Genomic DNA, 21,499 nt, shown 5'->3' on the forward strand with positions numbered 1-21,499 from the left:
AATTCTTTGTTAACTTTGCCAGGGCTATCCTGGGTTTTTTCCCTGCTTTCAAAAATTTGGAGAGCATTTGATTTAGCAGCTGAATATCCCTCCTGGCCAGGCAAAGGGGAAGTAATTGTAGAATATATAACCATTTTGGAAAAAGTACCATTTTGACCAAATTTATTCTACCTCCTAGTGATACAGGGAGCGGTAGCCATAGTGATAGTTTATCCCTAGTAGTGCTCAATAAGGGGCAAAAATTAAGACTATAAATATGATCCAGGTCAGTGGAAATGTAAACTCCTAGGTATTTAAAAGAACCCTCATCCCATCTCAAGGGAAAGTCCCCCAGCCATTCCCCACAGAGAGGTGGGGCATATCATGGCTTCAGACTTATCCATATTAAGTTTAAAACCAGAAAAACTCCCATACTTCTGAATGAATGGATGAAGAAGAAGTTGCTTGTAGCAGCCTCTTACTCAAGATAGATCTTTCCATTTTATATAGCAGCTTCTTCCTCTTTCTCAAGATGCTTCGTGTATCAGTGGGAATCCTTGCAATAATGTGACTTGTGCTATAGCAACCGTACACAACAACTGTATCCCATTCTGAAGAACCCTGCCAGGCACAATGGATTATAGAGTGAGTCACAATGCACTGTGACTCACCTCTGGGCCCTGCAGAAGATCACCTCTGTAAGAAAGCCTGTCCATACCTATTGTTTCCATCCTTGGCTGCTACACTACTAAATGGTTTTGATCTATTATGGCAAAAGTAAAGAACTGGGCTAAGTACGGTAAAAAGTACTGCAAAGTGTGGGAAGAGGAACGTAAACTAAAAGCATGGATTCAGCCTGTTTTCAGCAATGAGAGCAAGGCTATGTGCAAATTTTGTAAGTGTGACATTCGTGCACATCATGCAGACCTTCTGCAACATGCTAAAACAGAGAAACATGCAAAAAGTTAAGCTCCTTTGTCATTTATCAATAACAATCAATAACAAGGAATCCTCTCACACTAACGCCCCATTCGGAGTCCCCCAGGGCTCCTCCTTATCGCCCACCCTGTTTAACATCTACATACTCCCTCTCTGCCATGTACTCTCAAATCTAAAACTCAAGTTCTTTATATATGCAGACGATGTACAAATTTTAATCCCCATATCCAAGTCACTGGACTCAACACTCAAATTATGGGACTCTCATTTGCAAACGATCAACCATCACCTTTCAAGCCTCAATCTGGTGCTCAATACTTCCAAGACAGAACTATTGCTAATCACCCCAGAAGGCAGTCCCTCATATCACCAACTGCAACCTAACATACAATTATCCCACGCCAGAGATCTTGGAGTCACAATAGATAGTCACCTGAACTTAAAGCAATTTATAAAACACACCACAAAGGAGTGCTTCTACAAGCTACAAGTACTCAAAAAACTCAAACCGCTCCTATTCCATTACGACTTCAGATCTGTCCTTCAAGCCATTCTGTTCTCCAAGATTGACTACTGCAATTCCATCTTGCAAGGTCTACCAGCTTCTACTATAAAACCCCTCCAGCTGCTCCAAAATGCTGCGGCGAGAATTTTAACGAATACTAATCGGAGAGCGCATATCTCCCCCATTCTAAAAGATCTTCACTGGCTCCCAGTGAACTTCAGGATTATCCATAAATCACTGACAATTATCTACAAAAATATTCACCATCAGACCCCACTTGATCTTTTACACCCTCTCAAATTGCACTCGACGGCCAGACCCTTAAGGGATGCCTACAAGGGATCCTTACATGTTCCTCCAATCAAAATTGTACACCACTCATATATCAGAGACAGGACATTCTCTATCACAGGTCCCTCCATCTGGAACGCCATGCCTCCGGACCTCAGGCAGGAAACCTGCCTACTAACTTTCAAAAAGAAACTAAAGACTTGGCTGTTCTGCCGAGCCTTCCCCACCAATAACCGAACAGCCTGATTTAGAAATATTCCATCACTCATGTAAATAAACAAATGCTAATTATGCTCACATTATGCCCATATTCCATTGTATATAGTAACTTATCTTCGTTCTCCCTCTCTTTTTTTCCTTCTCCCAGTTAAGACATCCTTGTTATAATGTAACTGTTGCGGTCCCGGTCGCTAACTTAGCGACCGGGTCCTTACCTTGTCCCCGGGCTCCCCGTTCGCACCGCGAACCGCGCGCTGAAAGGCCTTTCTGGCCGCATGGCAGCGGCGTCTCCCTCGTGGAGACGCCGTCAGGGCCTGAACTCAGCTCCTCCCCCTGCCGGGGAACGCGCGCGCGAAGGGCCAGCACTTGTAGGTCCAGCACCCGGAAGTGCTGAACCGCCCCTTCTCTGACGTCAGACGCCGGCAGACTATTTAAGTCGGCGTCTGTTTCCTCAGCCTTGCCTTGCAACGAGGTCACTCTCTGAGTGTTAGTTGCGTTCCTGGTGATCCTCGCTCCAGTTGTTCCTTGTTCCAGTTCCTGCTGATCCTGCTCCGGTTCCTGCTGATCCTGCTCCAGTTCCTGCTGATCCTCGCTCTAGTTCCAGCCTTTCCTGTTCCTGCTCCTCGCTTCCTGCCTGCTTCTGCCTCTGCTGACCAGATTTCGGACTTCACCTCGACTCCTCTTGTCTTCAGCCAGCCACGACCTTCGGACTTCACCTCGACTCCTCTTGTCTTCAGCCAGCCACGACCTTCGGACTTCACCTCGACTCCTCTTGTCTACAGCCAGCCACGATCTTCGGACTTCTCCTCGACTCCTCTCGTCTTCTGCCAGCATTGACCACAGCGCTTCTCCTAAGACCCAGCGACCCGGACCTCTACGGGCCCCTCCTGGGGAGGTCTCGGGTTTCCAGGGCGAAGACTCCTCTTCAACACCCGCTGTGCTCCGCCTCCCGGCCTTCCTCCACCCTCGGAGCCCTCGCTCCACCCGGCCGGCCCAAGGGTCCACTAACAATTTCTATCCACAACAGTTTGCAAGGCCATGGACCCGGCGGACGCAGCCGGCTTGCAAGCCATTCCCGGAATGGCCCAGATAATTCAGCAGCAGCAGCACTGCCTAGAAATGCTAGCTGCTACAGTCGATCGCCTCGCAACTCGTTTGGACGCTAGTCCTCCTGAGGTGGTTCCACCTCCACCCCCGGTACCAGCACCGCAGCCTCCAGCACAGACTCAGCTTCCAGCGCCTACTCGTTATACCGGGGACGCCAAGACCTGTAGAGCCTTCTTGAACCAGTGCTTTATCCGGTTCTCCTTGCTTCCGGGGCAGTTTCCTTCAGACGCTGTCAAAGTGGCCTATATCCTCTCCCTACTTGATGGGAAGGCCATGCTGTGGGCATCACCCATGTGGGAGCATCAGGATCCTATGCTGCAGGACTTGCCTCGGTTTGTAGCTCATTTCAAACAAACCTTTGATGAACCTGCTCGCCTGACTACTGCCACCACCGAAATCCTACAGTTGAAACAAGGGACCCGAACTCTGGCAGATTACGCCATTGAATTCCGCACTTTAGCTATGGAACTCGGCTGGCAAGATGATTGTCTGCGAGGCATTTTCCTTGAGGGCCTCGCAGGCCGCATTAAGGACGAGCTGATGGCTCGGGACATTCCCAGCTCTCTGAATGAGGTTATAGACCTTGCTGGGAAAATCGACCGTCGCCTCCAGCAACGAGCCAAGGAGGGCCGAGTACTTCACCGTCCTGTCTCTTTGGCGCCTAACTTCTCTAGGCCCTTGACTGCCACTTCCAGGACGCAGTCTTCTCTCAGCAATCCCTCTACGGAGGAACCTATGCAGATCGGGCGCACGCCTCTATCCGAGGAAGAAAGGAGACGACGCCGTACTCAAGGGTTGTGCCTATACTGCGGGGCCAAGGGTCATTTCTTGGCTCAGTGCCCAGAGAGGCCGGAAAACGCCCGAGCCTAGGTGGATGGGAGGAGCTTCCCCTAGGCTGTGTCAACGCTGCTCCTCAATGTACGGTTCCTGTTACGTTGGAGTACCCTGGTGGCTCCTTCCAAACCCTCGCTTTTGTAGATTCTGGAGCCGGGGGGAACTTCATTCTAAAAGATTTGGCTTACCAACTTGGACTCTCTACAGTTCCCAAAGAACCTCCTCTGCGAGTCACCTCCATCCAAGGAACTCCTCTTCCTGGTGACATCACTGAGCTCACGAGACCTCTGATTCTACGAACTGGAATTCTTCACACCGAGGAAATCTCTTTTCTGCTGCTCGAAAAGACTGTGCATCCAGTAGTCTTAGGACTACCATGGCTACAGCTGCATGCTCCTGTGATACATTGGGACTCTCTCCAGATTGCTCAATGGAGCTCTTATTGCTTCCAAAACTGCCTTGAATTTCCCCTGAAATCCACGATTCCTCTCTGCCAGGCAGCCATCAAACTCCCCTCACCGTATCAGGATTATTCCGATGTGTTCTCTAAGCAAAAAGCGGAGATCCTTCCATGTCACCGGCCATTTGACTGTGCCATTGAACTTCTCCCGGGCACCACTCCCCCGCGCGGCTGTGTCTACCCGCTGTCACTACCGGAGACCCGAGCTATGTCCGACTATATTACGGAAAACCTCGCTAAAGGCTTCATTCGCCCCTCACACTCTCCTGCTGGGGCAGGGTTCTTCTTTGTAGCTAAGAAGGACGGCACCCTTAGACCCTGCATTGACTACAGAGGGTTGAACACCATCACCAAAAAGGACCGATACCCGCTCCCCTTGATACCTGAGTTACTCGACAGACTACAAGGAGCGAAGGTTTTTACTAAACTTGACCTTCGTGGAGCTTACAATCTTGTGCGCATACGCCCGGGAGATGAGTGGAAGACGGCGTTTAACACCCGTGACGGACATTATGAGTATTTGGTAATGCCGTTTGGTTTGTGCAACGCCCCAGCCGTCTTCCAAAATCTCATGAACGAGGTACTCCGGGAAATGCTCCACTCTTTCGTCATTGTTTACCTGGACGATGTTCTGATTTATGCCCAAGACCCAGTCACCCATCGACAACATGTCAGACTCGTTCTACAGGCCTTAAGAGAAAATCATCTATACGCCAAACTGGAGAAGTGCCAGTTCGACTGTGAATCGCTTCCCTTCTTGGGATACATTGTCTCCTCCTCGGGGTTCCAAATGGATCCCGAGAAGGTGTCGGCTATCACTAATTGACCACGTCCCTCAGGCTTGAAGGCTCTCCAGCGATTCCTCGGATTCACTAATTTCTACAGGCACTTCATTTCTCACTACTCTCTGAAAGTCGCCCCACTCACCGCTCTCACTCGTAAGGGGGCCAACGCTCAAGACTGGCCTGAAGACGCATGCGTGGCTTTTGAAGACTTGAAGCAAGCATTTTTAAAGGCTTCCTGCTTGCGCCATCCAAACCCACTGCACCCATTCATTGTGGAAGTTGATGCTTCCAGCTTAGCCGTCGGGGCTGTCCTCAGTCAACACGATGCTTCTGGCAAACTGATGCCATGCTGCTATTTCTCTAAAAAGTTCTCCCCAGCCGAATACAACTACGGTATCAGAGACAAAGAACTCCTAGCAATTAAACTCACCTTCAAATGGAGGCAGTGGCTTGAAGGGGCCAATCACACCATCACAGTGTATACAGACCACAAGAACTTGGAGTTTTTAGCCCATGCTCAACGCCTGAACCCGCGCCAAGCCAGGTGGTCCCTTTTCTTCAGTCGCTTCGACTTCATTCTCAAATATCGACCCGCAGAGAAAAACATCCGAGCCGATGCTCTGTCCCGAAACGCTCAACCTGAGGAGGAAGAGGAACTACAACATATTCTGGATCCCGCACGTGTCCATCTCGCCCTTACTACACTAGATTCAACAACGAGAACCATCGTACCCAAGAAACTTCGGAAGAAGGTCCTGTCTTTGGGGCATGACTCCTTGTCCGGAGGGCATGCAGGTAGGGAGCGAACCCTGGATCTCATAAATCGCTTCTACTGGTGACCCGGCCTTCGAAGGGATGTCTCTCTCTACGTTAGCTCCTGTCCCACGTGTGCCACGCAAAAACCTCTAGTTGGTTCTCCGAGAGGACTCTTACAACCGTTGCCCGTACCTACGGAACCGTGGACTCACATCGCCATGGATTTTGTAGTAGATTTACCCTCGTCTCAAGGCAAGACGGTAGTTTGGGTTACCGTGGACCGTTTTTCAAAGATGGTCCATTTCGTGCCACTAACCAAACTACCCTCCGCAACCGAGCTAGCCCTGTTATTCACTCATCACATATTCCGTATCCATGGCTTGCCTCAAGACATAGTCTCGGACAGAGGCCCACAATTTACAGCCAGGTATTGGAGGGCTCTTTGCAAAAAGTTCGAAATACAACTCAGTTTCTCCACCGCCTTCCACCCGCAAAGTAACGGGCAAACAGAACGGATGAACCGTTCTCTAAAACTGTTCCTACGAGCTTTCACCAACCACAAACAAGATAAATGGGTAGAGCTGCTACCGTGGGCAGAGTTCGCCTACAACAATCAAGTACACGCAGCAACAGGAAGGTCACCCTTCCAAATCGTATATGGAAAGCAACTCAAACCACCTTTGCCAGTGCCTGTACCGGTCTCCTCACCAGCGGCGCAGCTTACTGCCCAGCAGTTGGGTAAACTCTGGATATCTACCCAACGGAGGCTTCGTAGGTCTGCACTCATCTCTAAATGCTACAGTGATCGACATCGGAAACCCGCACCCATCTTCTTACCTGGAGATAGAGTGTGGCTCAGTACCAAGCACATCCATTTAAGACAACCATCAAAGAAGCTAGCACCTAAGTTCTGTGGTCCTTTTTGGGTAGCGGAGAGAGTAGGGCTGGTGTCCTACCGTCTGCGTTTGCCTACCACGTTACGCATTCATAACGTCTTCCACGTCTCTCTCCTAAAACCAGTAGTCCTTTCCAGGTTCCACCAGAGACCGCCTGATCCTACCTCTGATCCCACAGCCGAGGACCCTACCTTCCAAGTACGAGAAGTCTTGGATTCTCGTTTCGCCAACAGACGTTGGGAGTACTTGCTAGCTTGGGAGGGATGCGGGGATGAGGACAATACTTGGGAACCTGCTCGCAACATTTTGGACAAATCCCTGTTACAACAATTCCACGCCGATCATCCTGGCAAACCTGGGCCCTTGAAGAGGGGGCGTAAAGGAGGGGGTACTGTTGCAGTCCCGGTCGCTAAGTTAGCGACCGGGTCCTTACCTTGTCCCCGGGCTCCTCGTTCGCACCGCGAACCGCGCGCTGAAAGGCCTTCCTGGCCGCATGGCAGCGGCGTCTCCCTCGTGGAGACGCCGTCAGGGCCTGAACTCAGCTCCTCCCCCCGCCGGGGAACGCGCACGCGCGAAGGGCCGGCACTTGTAGGTCCAGCACCCGGAAGTGCTGAACCGCCCCTTCTCTGACGTCAGACGCCGGCAGACTAAGTCGGCGTCTGTTTCCTCAGCCTTGCCTTGCAACGAGGTCACTCTCTGAGTGTTAGTTGCGTTCCTGGTGATCCTCGCTCCAGTTGTTCCTTGTTCCAGTTCCTGCTGATCCTGCTCCGGTTCCTGCTGATCCTGCTCCAGTTCCTGCTGATCCTGCTTCAGTTCCTGCTGATCCTCGCTCCAGTTCCAGCCTTTCCTGTTCCTGCTCCTCGCTTCCTGCCTGCTTCTGCCTCTGCTGACCAGATTTCGGACTTCACCTCGACACCTCTTGTCTTCAGCCAGCCACGACCTTCGGACTTCACCTCGACTCCTCTTGTCTTCAGCCAGCCACGACCTTCGGACTTCACCTCGACTCCTCTTGTCTACAGCCAGCCACGACCTTCGGACTTCTCCTCGACTCCTCTCGTCTTCTGCCAGCATTGACCACAGCGCTTCTCCTAAGACCCAGCGACCCGGACCTCTACGGGCCCCTCCTGGGGAGGTCTCGGGTTTCCAGGGCAAAGACTCCTCTTCAACACCCGCTGTGCTCCGCCTCCCGGCCTTCCTCCACTCTCGCAGCCCTCGCTCCACCCGGCCGGCCCAAGGGTCCACTAACAATTTCTATCCACAACAGTAACTTTATGCTCCTTTAAATTGTCTCTTGTTGACCGGTTGGTTATAGTTACTGCTTAGTTCGATGTAAATCGAGTTGATTTGATATGTATCAAGAAAGTCGGTATATAAAAGCCTTTAATAATAATAATAATTTATGTGACTCACAGACATTAGTGTTTCAATTTCACGTGTTTTGGGCTTTTTTTGGGCTTGTTTTTTTTGGAAAAAAGTGCTTGTTCTTTCATGAAAACCTGATAACCCTGCAATCAAGTATTCAGTCTGCTTTGATCTTCAAGGAGACAGCACCACTACAGCTTCTTGGGGAGATCAAAGGAAAAAGCTAAACTTAGCTAGCCTATCTGGGGCAGGGTCTGTAAAAAATCAATAGCAGATACAGTGTCCAGTGAACAGCTTTGGCCCAGTGTTAACTGTTTAACTCCCTCACACCCTGCCCCTTTACCCACCCACCCCTGGGGTTGTCTTTCTGATATAGGCTGCCTGAATACATAATTGGTAATTAGATCATTTGAAAATTTGGTCATTCCTCAGGTGTTATCCATCAAATAAATCTACCAAAATGAGGTGTAACTATTGCGGAGCCTTGATTTTGAGGAAATCATATGAAAACTTAGAGCTTGCCCCATTTGTTTAGAACTCTCTTCCCTCAAAAAGGAGCTGGCTAAAGCTAAAGCAGAATTAGCTGCAATAAAGAAAGTTTCACCCACTTCACAGAATTCCAAAATTAATTCATTACCGCAAAAAACCCAAAACTCAAAGAAAAAGAGGTTTACAGTGGGCTCAGGTAGGATAAGACCTGTGACCCACAGACACCCATTCTACACAATTGTGCAGCCCACATGTCTCCCCACCCCACTCCCCACTTACACAGGGTGACAAGGAACCCAAAAATCAACATGATTATGGTGGGCTCTGGTAAAGTAAGACCGGTGATGCAGAAACACACACTCTCTCAAGTGACACAAGTACAAAACACCTTATCTGTATCACATAAGTATAAAGCTCTGGAAAAGGCAATATGCGCCCCTCTGGTGACAGAACTTTATAAATGTGGGGAATGCCCTTCCTCTGCCAGGAAATAAAGTTAGTTGAAGATGTGCCTGGCGAAAAATCAGCATTACTGTGGATGGGGAGCAGCACCGTGTATGAAGTTGCCAAACTGAGTCTTTTCAGCAAGAATTGCCACACCCATCGCAAGGTGATATTAAAACATGATGAGCTAGGTGCAAGGGAAGACTTGATACCGAGGATTGTACAATAAATCCCAGATCTAATGGGGCGACAAGTAATTTATCACGTTCGTGGTCGGAGAACATTGTCCCATCAAATAACCACTCTCTAATCACCCGCAGTAAGCTAGCCAAAGTATAGTTCTTTGTTAACTTTGCCAGGGCTATCCTGGGTTTTTTCCCTGCCTTCAAAAATTTGGAGAGCATTTGATTTAGCAGCTGAATATCCCTCCTGGCCAGGCGAAGGGGAAGTAATTGTAGAATATATAACCATTTTGGAAAAAGTACCATTTTGACCAAATTTATTCTACCTCCTAGTGATACAGGGAGCGGTAGCCATAGTGATAGTTTATCCCTAGTAGTGCTCAATAAGGGGCAAAAATTAAGACTATAAATATGATCCAGGTCAGTGGAAATGTAAACTCCTAGGTATTTAAAAGAACCCTCATCCCATCTCAAGGGAAAGTCCCCCAGCCATTCCTCACAGAGAGGTGGGGCATATCATGGCTTCAGACTTATCCATATTAAGTTTAAAACCAGAAAAACTCCCATACTTCTGAATGAATCGAGGAAGATGTAAGAAGTTGCTTGTAGCAGCCTCTTACTCAAGATAGATCTTTCCATTTTATATAGCAGCTTCTTCCTCTTCCTGAAGATGCTTCGTGTATCAGTGGGAATCCTTGCAGTAATGTGACTTGTGCTATAGCAACCGTACACAACAACTGTATCCCATTCTGAAGAACCCTGCCAGGCACAATGGAGAGTGAGTCACAATGCACTGTGACTCACCTCTGGGCCCTGCAGAAGATCACCTCTGTAAGAAAGCCTGTCTATACCTATTGTTTCCATCCTTGGCTGCTACACTACTAAATGGTTTAGATCTATTATGGCAAAAGTAAAGAACTGGGCTAAGTACGGTAAAAAGTACTGCAAAGTGTGGGAAGAGGAATGTAAACTAAAAGCATGGATTCAGCCTGTTTTCAGCAATGAGAGCAAGGCTATGTGCAAATTTTGTAAATGTGACATTCGTGCACATCATGCAGACCTTCTGCAACATGCTAAAACAGAGAAACATGCAAAAAGTTAAGCTCCTTTGTCATCTATGTGACTCACAGACATTGGTGTTTCAATTTCACGTGTTTTGGGCTTTTTTTGGGCTTGTTTTATTGGGAAAAAGTGCTTGTTCTTTCATGAATAGGGCATGGTCCCCAATTTACTCAGAAACTGAAAAATAACAAAGTAAGGATATGAAACGATTTTATTCCAAACTGTATCGGAGAATCCTAATATTTCAACCAAAAAGCCAATACAAATTTGTAATAATCCCCACTAAATTCAGACGCTGTAATTGGTGACAGAAAAGGGCTTATAGTTTCATGACCTTCATAATAGGCATCATCGTATGTGCTTTCGCATATATAAACTCTACCTTATATTTAATCATTTGGTCATTTCAGTCCTGGTTGAACTGTAATATGTGCTTGCATTTTTTTAAGAATTTTTTCTGCACTTAAAATTAAATGTCTTGAAGAATAAAAAATTATATTGTGCTAAAATTCTGCACTTATCTTTAAATCCCTTCTCACTCCATCCACATTTGTAGTTTTCTTGCTGTAATCCACAAGAAACTGATGACCCAACACTGGACCGTGTTTCGGACTGCTGCTGAAATTCTTCAGTCCTTTTTCAAGGGTGGTTAATTCCGCGTCAAAACACCACATTTCAATTAACATACAAACATGTTTCGCTAAAAATTACAATGAGACTGGACTACAGTTATTCCACAAACTGCATGGTATCTTTATGTACTCACATTTCTTTTCATGATTGATTCAAATTGATCAGGCAAATGGCGACCCGGCGTTTTTTGTGTTCTTGATATCCGGAACCCAACCGGAACCCTCTTAAGTGCTAGGAGATACTCAAGTTCCGCCTAGTTTGCAATTATGGTCACTGACGTCATATTGACGTTTTGTATATCACATCAGAGAATACCATTCAATGGAGGCATTTAAGCCTTCCGGGATGACTGTATTGAGCCTAAATATCCACTGTTGTTCCTTCAAGTTTAGCGTCAAACACGTCAACCCATGGGACCGGATTTAGAACAGAGACCGTACACCCGGTCACAGAATCGGAATGCAACGTCATAAATTTATCCCAGATGCAGTTGACTTCTGATCATCTTAATGTGTTGCAAAAAGGGTTATCTTTTATTCCCTTCCACCGCCATGACCCATTTTTTTGTAGAATTGCATTATATCAGTTTTTTCGCAAGCTCCAATTAACATTGTATTTTTCACAAAACATTCCCCAAGTAGATTGTTCTATATTACATCCCAAATCTAATTGGATACCTAGTGGACCTATAGATCCCATCATTAAAACCTTTATAGAGTTAGTCTTGTTAGATGTAACAGAGATAGAATCTAGGCATATACCACCAAAGTTTAATCTTACTTATGGAGAATTTCAAGCGTTGTTATCTCTAAAGAACGAACAATCAATAGAGATCAAAAAGGCCGACAAAGGAGGTGCTGTAGTATTACAAGACAAACTTAGTTACGTTTCTAAAGTGTTACAACATATTCAGGATCCCACTAAGTACGAAATACTGAATTTGGACCCTACAGCATTATTGAAAACGAAAATTTCTGAATTGGTGAATGACCAGTTGATCTTAGGTTGTCTAACTCCAAGAGAAGTACAGTATCTTTGTGTGGATAATCCGATGGCACCGACTATTTACTTGGTCCCGAAAGTACATAAGGATCGAGATAATCCTCCCGGACGTCCAATTGTAACTACAATTGGATCGATATTAGAGCCCCTATCTACTTTTGTTGACTTTTTCTTGCAGCCTTTTGTGTCTCAATGTAGATCTTTTTGCAAAGACACTAAACACATGTTGGCAAAATTGGATGAAATTAATAATGGGGCAGATGCATTGCTTGTGACTATGGATATACAGGCATTACATACTTCTATTCCACAATTAGAAGCTCTCCAAATAGTAGAAAATACTTTGAACCAACGTGAACATCCACATAGAATTCCTACAGATTTTTTGATGCAGCTTACTAAATTAGCATTGTGTGAGAATTTTTTTCTTTTTCAACAAAAGTGGTATAAACAGATACATGGGACCGCCATGGGGGCCACCATGGCCCCCAGCTTAGCGAACTTATATGTTGCCAGTTTTGAAAATACTTTTCTGTACAATGCTGCAGTATTTCAAAACATCACTCACTATACCCGATATATTGATGATATTTTCTTTTTGTGGCATGGAAGTCTAGAAGAGTTATTGGAATTCCACCGTTGGATCAACACGCTTGATAACAACTTAAGGTTTACCATTGAATTCCACGACTCTTATATAAATTTCCTTGATATACAGATGCAAAAAGCAGGAAATAAAATTGTCACCACTCTGTATCGGAAACCTTGTGAAAAAAATACCCTTCTGCATTTTTCCAGTTTCCATCCCTATCACTTGCGGAAAAATTTACCCATAGGACAATTTTTGCGGCTGAAACGTCTATGTAGCGACAAAGATCAATTTCAAATACAGGCAGAAATTTTGGCTAAAAGATTGTTACAAAGGGGTTATCCTAGCCATCATATCAAGAAAGCTTGGAAACGAGCTACAAATGTAGCACGATGTTGGTTATTATTAGACAAGCAAGAAGATAAAAAGTCCCCTTTAGTGTGTTCGATACCTTTTTCAGACCGAGCCGGTGCAATAGCGGCATCTATTTTTCAACATTGGGCCGTATTAAGACCGCATTCTATATTGTTTGACATCCGCCCCATTGTCGCCTATAGTCGAGGCCGCAATATAGGAGACAGCATTATACATTCATTTCTACGGGAACCGCAGTTGGAAAATTCGAATTTACCTTATGGTAATTGGCCATGCACAGGATGCTCAGTGTGTAAACAGGTAACATGGTAACTGGGGAAACATGGACTGATGCGAACGGATATAAACATACTTTGCAGCTGTATACTGATTGTAAATCCACACATGTGATATATCTGATAGAATGTCCGTGTAAGTTATACTATGTGGGCAGGACGAAAAGAATGATACGTACACGTTTAATTGAACACAGAAGGTGCATTACTACTGAAAAAGTGACAGCCCCCCTAGTGTTACACTGTAAAGAATTTAACCACATGTTTGATGATTTACGTTGGAGGATTCTTGAAAAAGTGTATGCACATCCACGTGGGGGGGATATTAACAAAACGCTAAACTTGAAGGAACAACAATAGATATTTAGGCTCAATACAGTCATCCCGGAAGGCTTAAATGCCTCCATTGAATGGTATTCTCTGATGTGATATACAAAACGTCAATATGACATCAGTGACCATATTTGCATACTAGGCGGAACTTGAGTATCTCCTAGCACTTAAGAGGGTTCCGGTTGGGTTCCGGATATCAAGAACACAAAAAACGCCGGGTCGCCATTTGCCTGATCAATTTGAATCAATCATGAAAAGAAATGTGAGTACATAAAGATACCGTGCAGTTTGTGGAATAACTGTAGTCCAGTCTCATTGTAATTTTTAGCGAAACATGTTTGTATGTTAATTGAAATGTGGTGTTTTGACGCAGAATTAACCACCCTTGAAAAAGGACTGAAGAATTTCAGCAGCAGTCCGAAACACGGTCCAGTGTTGGGTCATCAGTTTCTTGTGGATTACAGCAAGAAAACTACGAATGTGGATGGAGTGAGAAGAGATTTAAAGATAAGTGCAGAATTTTAGCACAATATAATTTTTTATTCTTCAAGACATTTAATTTTAAGTGCAGAAAAAATTCTTAAAAAAATGCTAGCACATATTACAGTTCAACCAGGACTGAAATGACCAAATGATTAAATATAAGGCAGAGTTTATATATGCGAAAGCACATATGATGATGCCTATTATGAAGGTCATGAAACTATAAGCCCTTTTCTGTCACCAATTACAGCGTCTGAATTTAGTGGGGATTATTTACAAATTTGTATTGGCTTTTTGGTTGAAATACCTCAATTTACTCAAGCACGCGGTAGTTAAACCTATCCTTAAAAAACCTAATCTTGATCCCTCCACCCTCTCCAATTTCAGACCCATTTCCAATCTTCCCCTCCTTGCTAAAATTCTAGAAAAGCTTGTTAACGCTCGCCTTTCTGATTACATCGAACAACACAACATTCTACCCCCACTCAATATGGTTTTTTAAAGCATCTGAGCACTGAGACCTTACTCCTCTCCCTTACCGACACCATAATCAAGGGAACTGACACCAGTACCTCTTACCTTCTTGCTATGTTAGACATCTCTGCAGCGTTCGATACCAGTGTTAACCACACCATTCTCATCAACATCCTCAATAGTATTGGTATCACTGGAATTGCACTCTCCTGGCTTAAATCCTACCTACAAAATCGCCAATTCACAGTTCTCTTAGATAACAACGAATCTGATGCCATTAAATTGGATCAAGGCGTTCTCCAGGGCTCCTCTCTTTCCTCTACCTTATTTAACATCTACATGCTTCCCCTTACCACCCTCCTCACCAATCTTGGCATCAAACACTTCATCTATGCAGATGATGTGCAAATTCTCTTCCCCTTCTCTGACTCTCTTAACTCGGCTCTCCAAAACTGGGAATCATGCCTGACCGCCATCAACAAACTCCTCACCGACATGCACCTAGCTCTCAACCCTCAAAAAACTGAACTCCTTATCATTTCCACTAAACTACCTCTTCCATCTGCTCCCCTATCTCACTCTTCCACAACCTTCCACCCACACATCCATAACCTTGGTGTTCTTCTTGATAATCAACTCTCCTTCAAACCCTACATCAAATCTATCTTAAGTGACTGCTATTTTAAATTACAAACTATCAGAAAACTCAGACCCCTCCTGCACTTCTGACTTTCGCACGGTACTTCAATCTATCATCTTTTCCAAAATTGATTACTGTAATGCTCTCCTCCTCGGCCTCCCCTCCAACCACACCAAACCTTTACAATTCCTACAGAACGCTGCTGCACGTATTCTTTCTAACACAAGAAAAAGAGACCACATCACTCCTACCCTCATTGAACTTCACTGGTTATCAATTCAATCACGTATCCTCTTCAAAACACTATCCCTCATTCACAAAAGCATCACCAATGAAAACTTCAACTGGCTCTGCCCCCCTCTCCTTCCTCATTCCTCCACTAGATCCACCCGACCTGCCCTTCAAGGAACACTCCATTCCCCTTCTATCAAACCCTACAAGCTAATCCACACAATGAATTGAGCCTTTTCCCTCGCCGGCCCCACCCTTTGGAACTCCCTCCCTCCAGATCTGCGTACTGAAACATCCACCCCAAAATTCAAAAAGAAACAAAAAACATGGCTCTTTCAACAAGCCTACCCTTCCTCCAATCCCTCCACATGATTATCTGAAACCCATTTGTCCTTCTGACTGATGATTCTCTTGTAAATATTTTGTACATTATCACATTTTTATTAATTTGTTTACTTTGTCTCTTGTAATTTCTGTTAACTTTAATTTGTAGTTACCGTTCCATGTAAAGGCTCCGCCTATTAGTTCTTAGTTAACTGCAAACCGATACGATGTTCAAACGGTTGTCGGTATATAAAAAAATGGTTAAATAAATAAATAAATAAATAATGAAAACCTGACAACCCTGCAATCAAGTATTCAATCTGCTTTGATCTTCAAGGAGACAGCACAACTACAGCTTCTTGGGGAAAGCTAAGGAGAAAAAAAGTTTATTTTATCCTTATTTCAGAGGGCTTCTTGCATATATTTTTTTCTGTATTTGGTGTAGTGCTAGACTTATATTATCTATATTGTCCTAGATATTGACATTGCTGTATTAAACTGTTGTGGGTTTGTTTAAGCAAAAAAAACTAACAGAAAAAAAAAGGGGGAGGAGGCTCTTCAGCTCTGGGTGGGTGAATCACAGTGCATTGCAGGGGGTCAATCAAGTATTCAGTCTGCTTTGATCTTCAAGGAGACAGTACAACTACAGCTTCTTGGGAAGAGCTAAGGAAAAAGCTAAACTTAGCTAACCTATCTGGGGGAGGGTCTGTAAAAAATCAATAGCAGATACAGTGTCCAGTGAACAGCCTTGGCCCAGTGTTAACTGTTTAACTCCCTCACACCCTGCCCCTTTACCCACCCACCCCTGGGGTTGTCTTTCTGATATAGGCTGCCTGAATAGATAATTGGTAATTAGATCATTTGAAAATTTGGTCATTCCTCAGGTGTTATCCATCAAATAAATCTACCAAAATGAGGTCTATCCAGTGTAACTATTGCGGAGCCTTGATTTTGAGGAAATCATAAGAAAACTTAGACCTTGCCCCATTTGTTTAGAACTCTCTTCCCTCAAAAAACATGGCTGTTCATGAAAGCATTTCCGGACCCTTAATGATTCACTTCCATCAAATGCAGCAACACTGAGCATCTTCTATTAAACTGAAACAGACAATACCAACCAATCACTACAATGTTTTACTTCTTGTTAAACTTTTTATCTCTCCTCTAACTCTAATCCCAGTTAGAATAACCCCTGTTTTATTGTAACTTTTTCTTCTACGCACTTGTTATACTTTTGTAATGTATACTCTTACGTTTTAGCTATGTACGTTATAATGTATTGCTCACCCCTTGTTTTATGTAAACCGACATGATACGAACTGCCGTGAATGCCGGTATAGAAAAACACAAATAAATAAATAAAAATAAAAAGGAGCTGGCTAAAGCTAAAGCAGAATTAGCTGCAATAAAGAAAGTTTCACCCACTTCACAGAATTCCAAAATTAATTCATTACCGCAAAAAAACCAAAACTCAAAGAAACAGACGTTTACAGTGGGCTCAGGTAGGATAAGACCTGTGACCCACAGACACCCATTCTACACAATTGTGCAGCCCACATGTCTCCTACCCCCCACTCCCCACTTACACAGGGTGACAAGGAACCCAAAAATCAACACGATTACGGTGGGCTCATTTGATTTGATGCAGAAACACACACTCTCTCAAGTGACACAAGTACAAAACGCCTTATCTGTATCACATAAGTATAAAACTCTGGTGAAAAAGATTGACATGGTATCTGAAAAGAAAGAAGAAACCGAATGCATACAGAAACTCCAAAATACAATCAATAACCAAAGAAGAAAGCTAATCGCCGAAGGAATGCAAAGGGTCCCCCATAGCGAGGTGCACATCTTGCTGAAGGGAGTTTAAGTCAAAGATACTTGGTACTTAACCAGACTTTGTCTCCAGGCTGAAACTGTGGTGCCTTTTGATGATGAGCATCATAGGTTCTTTTTGCCTTTTGTCATGCTTTGAGAAGAAGCTTCTTTGTTTGTTTCCATAGTTGGGACAGCTCTGCTGCGGTGGACTGGGCAGTAGGAGAGGCCACTGTCAATGGAATTGGCAGAGGAGGCAGTGGTTGTCTTCCGTAGATGAGCTGGAAGGGAGAAGACCCCATTGAGGTAGCAGGATGCGAGCTGATGGCAAATTCTGCCCAGGCAGTAACTCAGCCCAGTCGTTCTGTCTAGAATTGACATAGGATTGCAGAAATGGTTTCAGCGTTCTATTCATCCTCTCAGTCTGACCGTTAGACTGAGGATGGTAGGCAGAGGTTAAGTCCAAGGCAATGTCAAATTTTTGACATAATGCTCTCCAAAACTTTCAGTAAATTGCACTTCCCTGTTGGACAAGATATGTTTAGGCATCCCATGAAGGCGGAAAATGTGTTTAATAAAGAGTTTTGTCAACTCTGTAGCATAGGGTAGTCCTGGAAATGCTACAAAATGTGCCTATTATGCTGGTCAGCCGAGGAGGCCAACCAAGCTTACCCCTTCCGGCTTTGGTCCAACACGCTCCAGACCCCCGGGGGCTACCGCGATGTAGGAAGGCCTACCCCTGCGCTCGGGACACCGTCGCAGAAGAAGCCACCCCCCGACATCCTCTAGACGCATGCGGCAAAGCCAGCCCTTCTTTTAAAGAAGATCAACACAGGAAGACCGGCCTACCACCACTGGTCTCCGCCCCTTCCTGGAAGTATTTAGCCTGCCCTTGTTTGCTAGCTCATTAGCAAGGATCGTGTTGGATGGAAAGCCTCCGGTCTAAGCTACTCTGCCGCTTCTGTGCTGCTGCTGGAAGCTATCTCTGCCCTTCGGGGTATTCTTTAACTTGGGTACCCGCTCCTTGGGGGCCCTTTGCTCTATTTCAGGTGCCTTACAGGGATCAGGTACTTGCTCCTTGAGGGCCTGCTCTCCCTGCCTCGGTGCCAGTACCAACTTCTTCAAGCGGGTGGAATCGCATACCTCCAGCAACCATCTAGTGAGTAATCTAACTCTCAGTCTATCTCAACCACAGTACTGCCTTGCTGGGAAACCTGCATCGGAACTCCCCTATACCAACGGGGTGAGAAGAGTCCACTCTGCTGAGGGTCCTGAGACTGCTACATCCAAACTATCTCACTACTGCCACCTCTGGTGGTGTACTTCAAGCTGTATAATAAAAAAACTATTTATTTATTTATTTATTTAAATTCTTTTAATATACCGATGCTCAAGACCAGGTCTTATCGTACCGGTTTACAATAAACTATGTTTGTGCATCTGCGTTTAGCCCAGTACTGTGGCGCCTCATGGGGCTCCTCCCTGTGGGCGTGGTCATCTTCCATAGTACCCAAGAATCCACCCAAACCGCTTAACCATAACAGTGCCATTTTGGAGAATCGGTCAACAGTGACCCAAATGGTGTTATTTCCGTTGGATGATGGCAGGTCTACCACGAATTCGGTTGCTATATGTGTCCATGGTTCATCCGGCGATGGTAGAGTCTGTAACAGGCCCCAAGGATGCCCGGGGTGGTGGTTTTTGCTTAGCACAGACAGCACAGGAACCCACATAAGCTTGTACATCATTTTTCATGGTTGGCTATCAACTGTACCTTTGTAACATAGCTAGGGTACGACTCTGTTCCAGATGGCCTGCCAGATGGGAATCATGCGCCCACTTCAACATCTTCTTCCTTAAATTCCTGGCCACCTCCATCTTCCCGGTGGGTACTGTGTGGGTGGCTGCGAGGACCACTCTTTCGGGATCAATGATATGATAGGGTTCATCAGGCACATCCTGAATGGAGAAGGATCGTGATAAGGCATCAGCCCAAGTGTTCTTCTCTCCCAGACGATACTTCAGAAGGAAATCAAATCTGTTGAAAAACAGAGACCATCTTGCTTGACGATGATTGAGTCATTGAGCATGTCGAAGGTAGTCTAAATTCTTGTGATCGGTGTACACTACTAATTGATATTGTGCACCTTCTAGCCAAGGATGCCACTCTTCAAAAGCCAGCTTATTGCAAGTAGCTCCTTGTCTCCGATCCCATAATTTCTCTCAGCAGGCGAGAATCGCCTTGAAAAGAAGGAGCAAGGATGGAGCACATTGAATTCACTATACTGACTTAGAACTACCCCCACACCAATGTCAGATGCGTTGACCTCAACATTGAAAGAACAATGTGGGTCAGGGTGGCGGAGACACGGCTTCTTCTGAAAAGCCTCTTTGAGCATCAGAAAGGCTGAGATGGCTTCTGGAGACCAATTGGCAGGGTTGGCTCCCTTCTTGGTCATAGCAGTTAGAGGGACTGTCTATGGTGAGCAGTTTTTAATAAAGGATCGGTAGTAATTGGTGAAGCCCAAAAAGCGACGCAATGCCTTCAGGCCTGTAGGTTGAGGCCAGTCCCGGATACTTTCTAATTTCTTGGGGTCTATTTGGAAAACATTCTTAGAAACAATGTATCCCAGAAAGGGTACAGATTCTTTGTGGAATTCACATTTTTCAAGCTTTCCGTATAGGTGGTATTCACGCAGGCGTCTTAGGACTTTCTTAACATCCTCCTGATGAGTTTGCAGATCTTGAGAAAAGATTAATGTACCATCGAGATATACTACTACACGTTGATAAAGTAGGTCCCATAAGACGTTGTTCATCATATTTTGAAAGATTGCAGGTGCGTTACTCAAACTGAAGAGCATGATGAGGTATTCGAAGTGTCCATCGCGGATGTTAAAAGCAGTCTTCCATTCGTCTCCTTCACGAATACGCACCAAGTTGTAAGCTCCCTTAAGGTCTAATTTGGAGAACATTTTGGCTCCTTGGAGCCTATGGAACAGTTCAGAAATTAAGGGCCCTGTAGTCAATGCAGGAGCATAAGGTGCCATCCTTCTTCCCTACGAAAAAGAAGCCTGCACCAGCAGGAGATTTGGAGGGTCTGATGAATCCCTTTTGTAGATTTTCTTGTTTGTAGGTTGACATAGCTTTAGTCTCAGCTACTGAAAGAGGGTAAACTCTTTCTTTGGGAGGTTCTGAAAGGCTTCAGATTTATGGCGCAGTCAAATACCCTGTGTGGTGGAAGGACTTCAGCAGCTTGTTTTGTGAAAACATCCTGGAAGGAGGCATATTGTGGAGGTAAGCCAGATAATGATCGGTAGTAGGCATGCAATTGAACGGTGAAACTTCCGCAAGACACCGACCATCGCAGTCTGGCTCCCACTGGGACAGTTCCAACGTGGCCCAATTAAATTGTGGCATATGGTCTTAAAGCTAGGGCAGCCCCAATACCACCGGATGCATGGCTTTCTCCAGTACTAGAAATGAGATGGATTCTGAATGTAGAGCTCCAGTGTGCAGGCCAATGGCCTGAGTAGTCAATGAAACTTCTCCAGGAAGTGTTTCTCCATGAATAGAGGCAAAAGCAGAGGCTTAATTATTGGTGTGGTAGGAATCCATAGATGTTCAACTAGGCGCTTTAGAAAAAAATTACCTCCAGCATTGGAGTCGATGAGAGCGAGAGTCTGAAATTCAAGACCTCCGCAGAGCAGAGATACTGGTAAGGATAATGGAGGAGTAGGAGAGGTGAGTCCCAGGAGAAGTTCTTCTGCAGATCCTAGGCCTGTCAGTTTCCCGGACAGATGGGACAGGTTTGGACTGCATGGCCCAATTTGCCACAATACATATATAACCCCATGTGTTTGTGAAATCGTCTCTCCTTGGAGGTTAAATGGTTCGGCCTAATTGCATTGGCTCTTCCTCCTCTAAGGGTGCAGATGGTAATCTGGAAGCAATGGGCACAGGTTTAGGATGGTTAGCCCCTACTGTAGTCTTTAGGGGACTCTTAGCCTCC

The sequence above is a fragment of the Rhinatrema bivittatum genome, chromosome 14, assembly GCF_901001135.1.
Source record: "Rhinatrema bivittatum chromosome 14, aRhiBiv1.1, whole genome shotgun sequence".
NCBI classification, from domain to species: Eukaryota; Metazoa; Chordata; class Amphibia; order Gymnophiona; family Rhinatrematidae; genus Rhinatrema; species Rhinatrema bivittatum.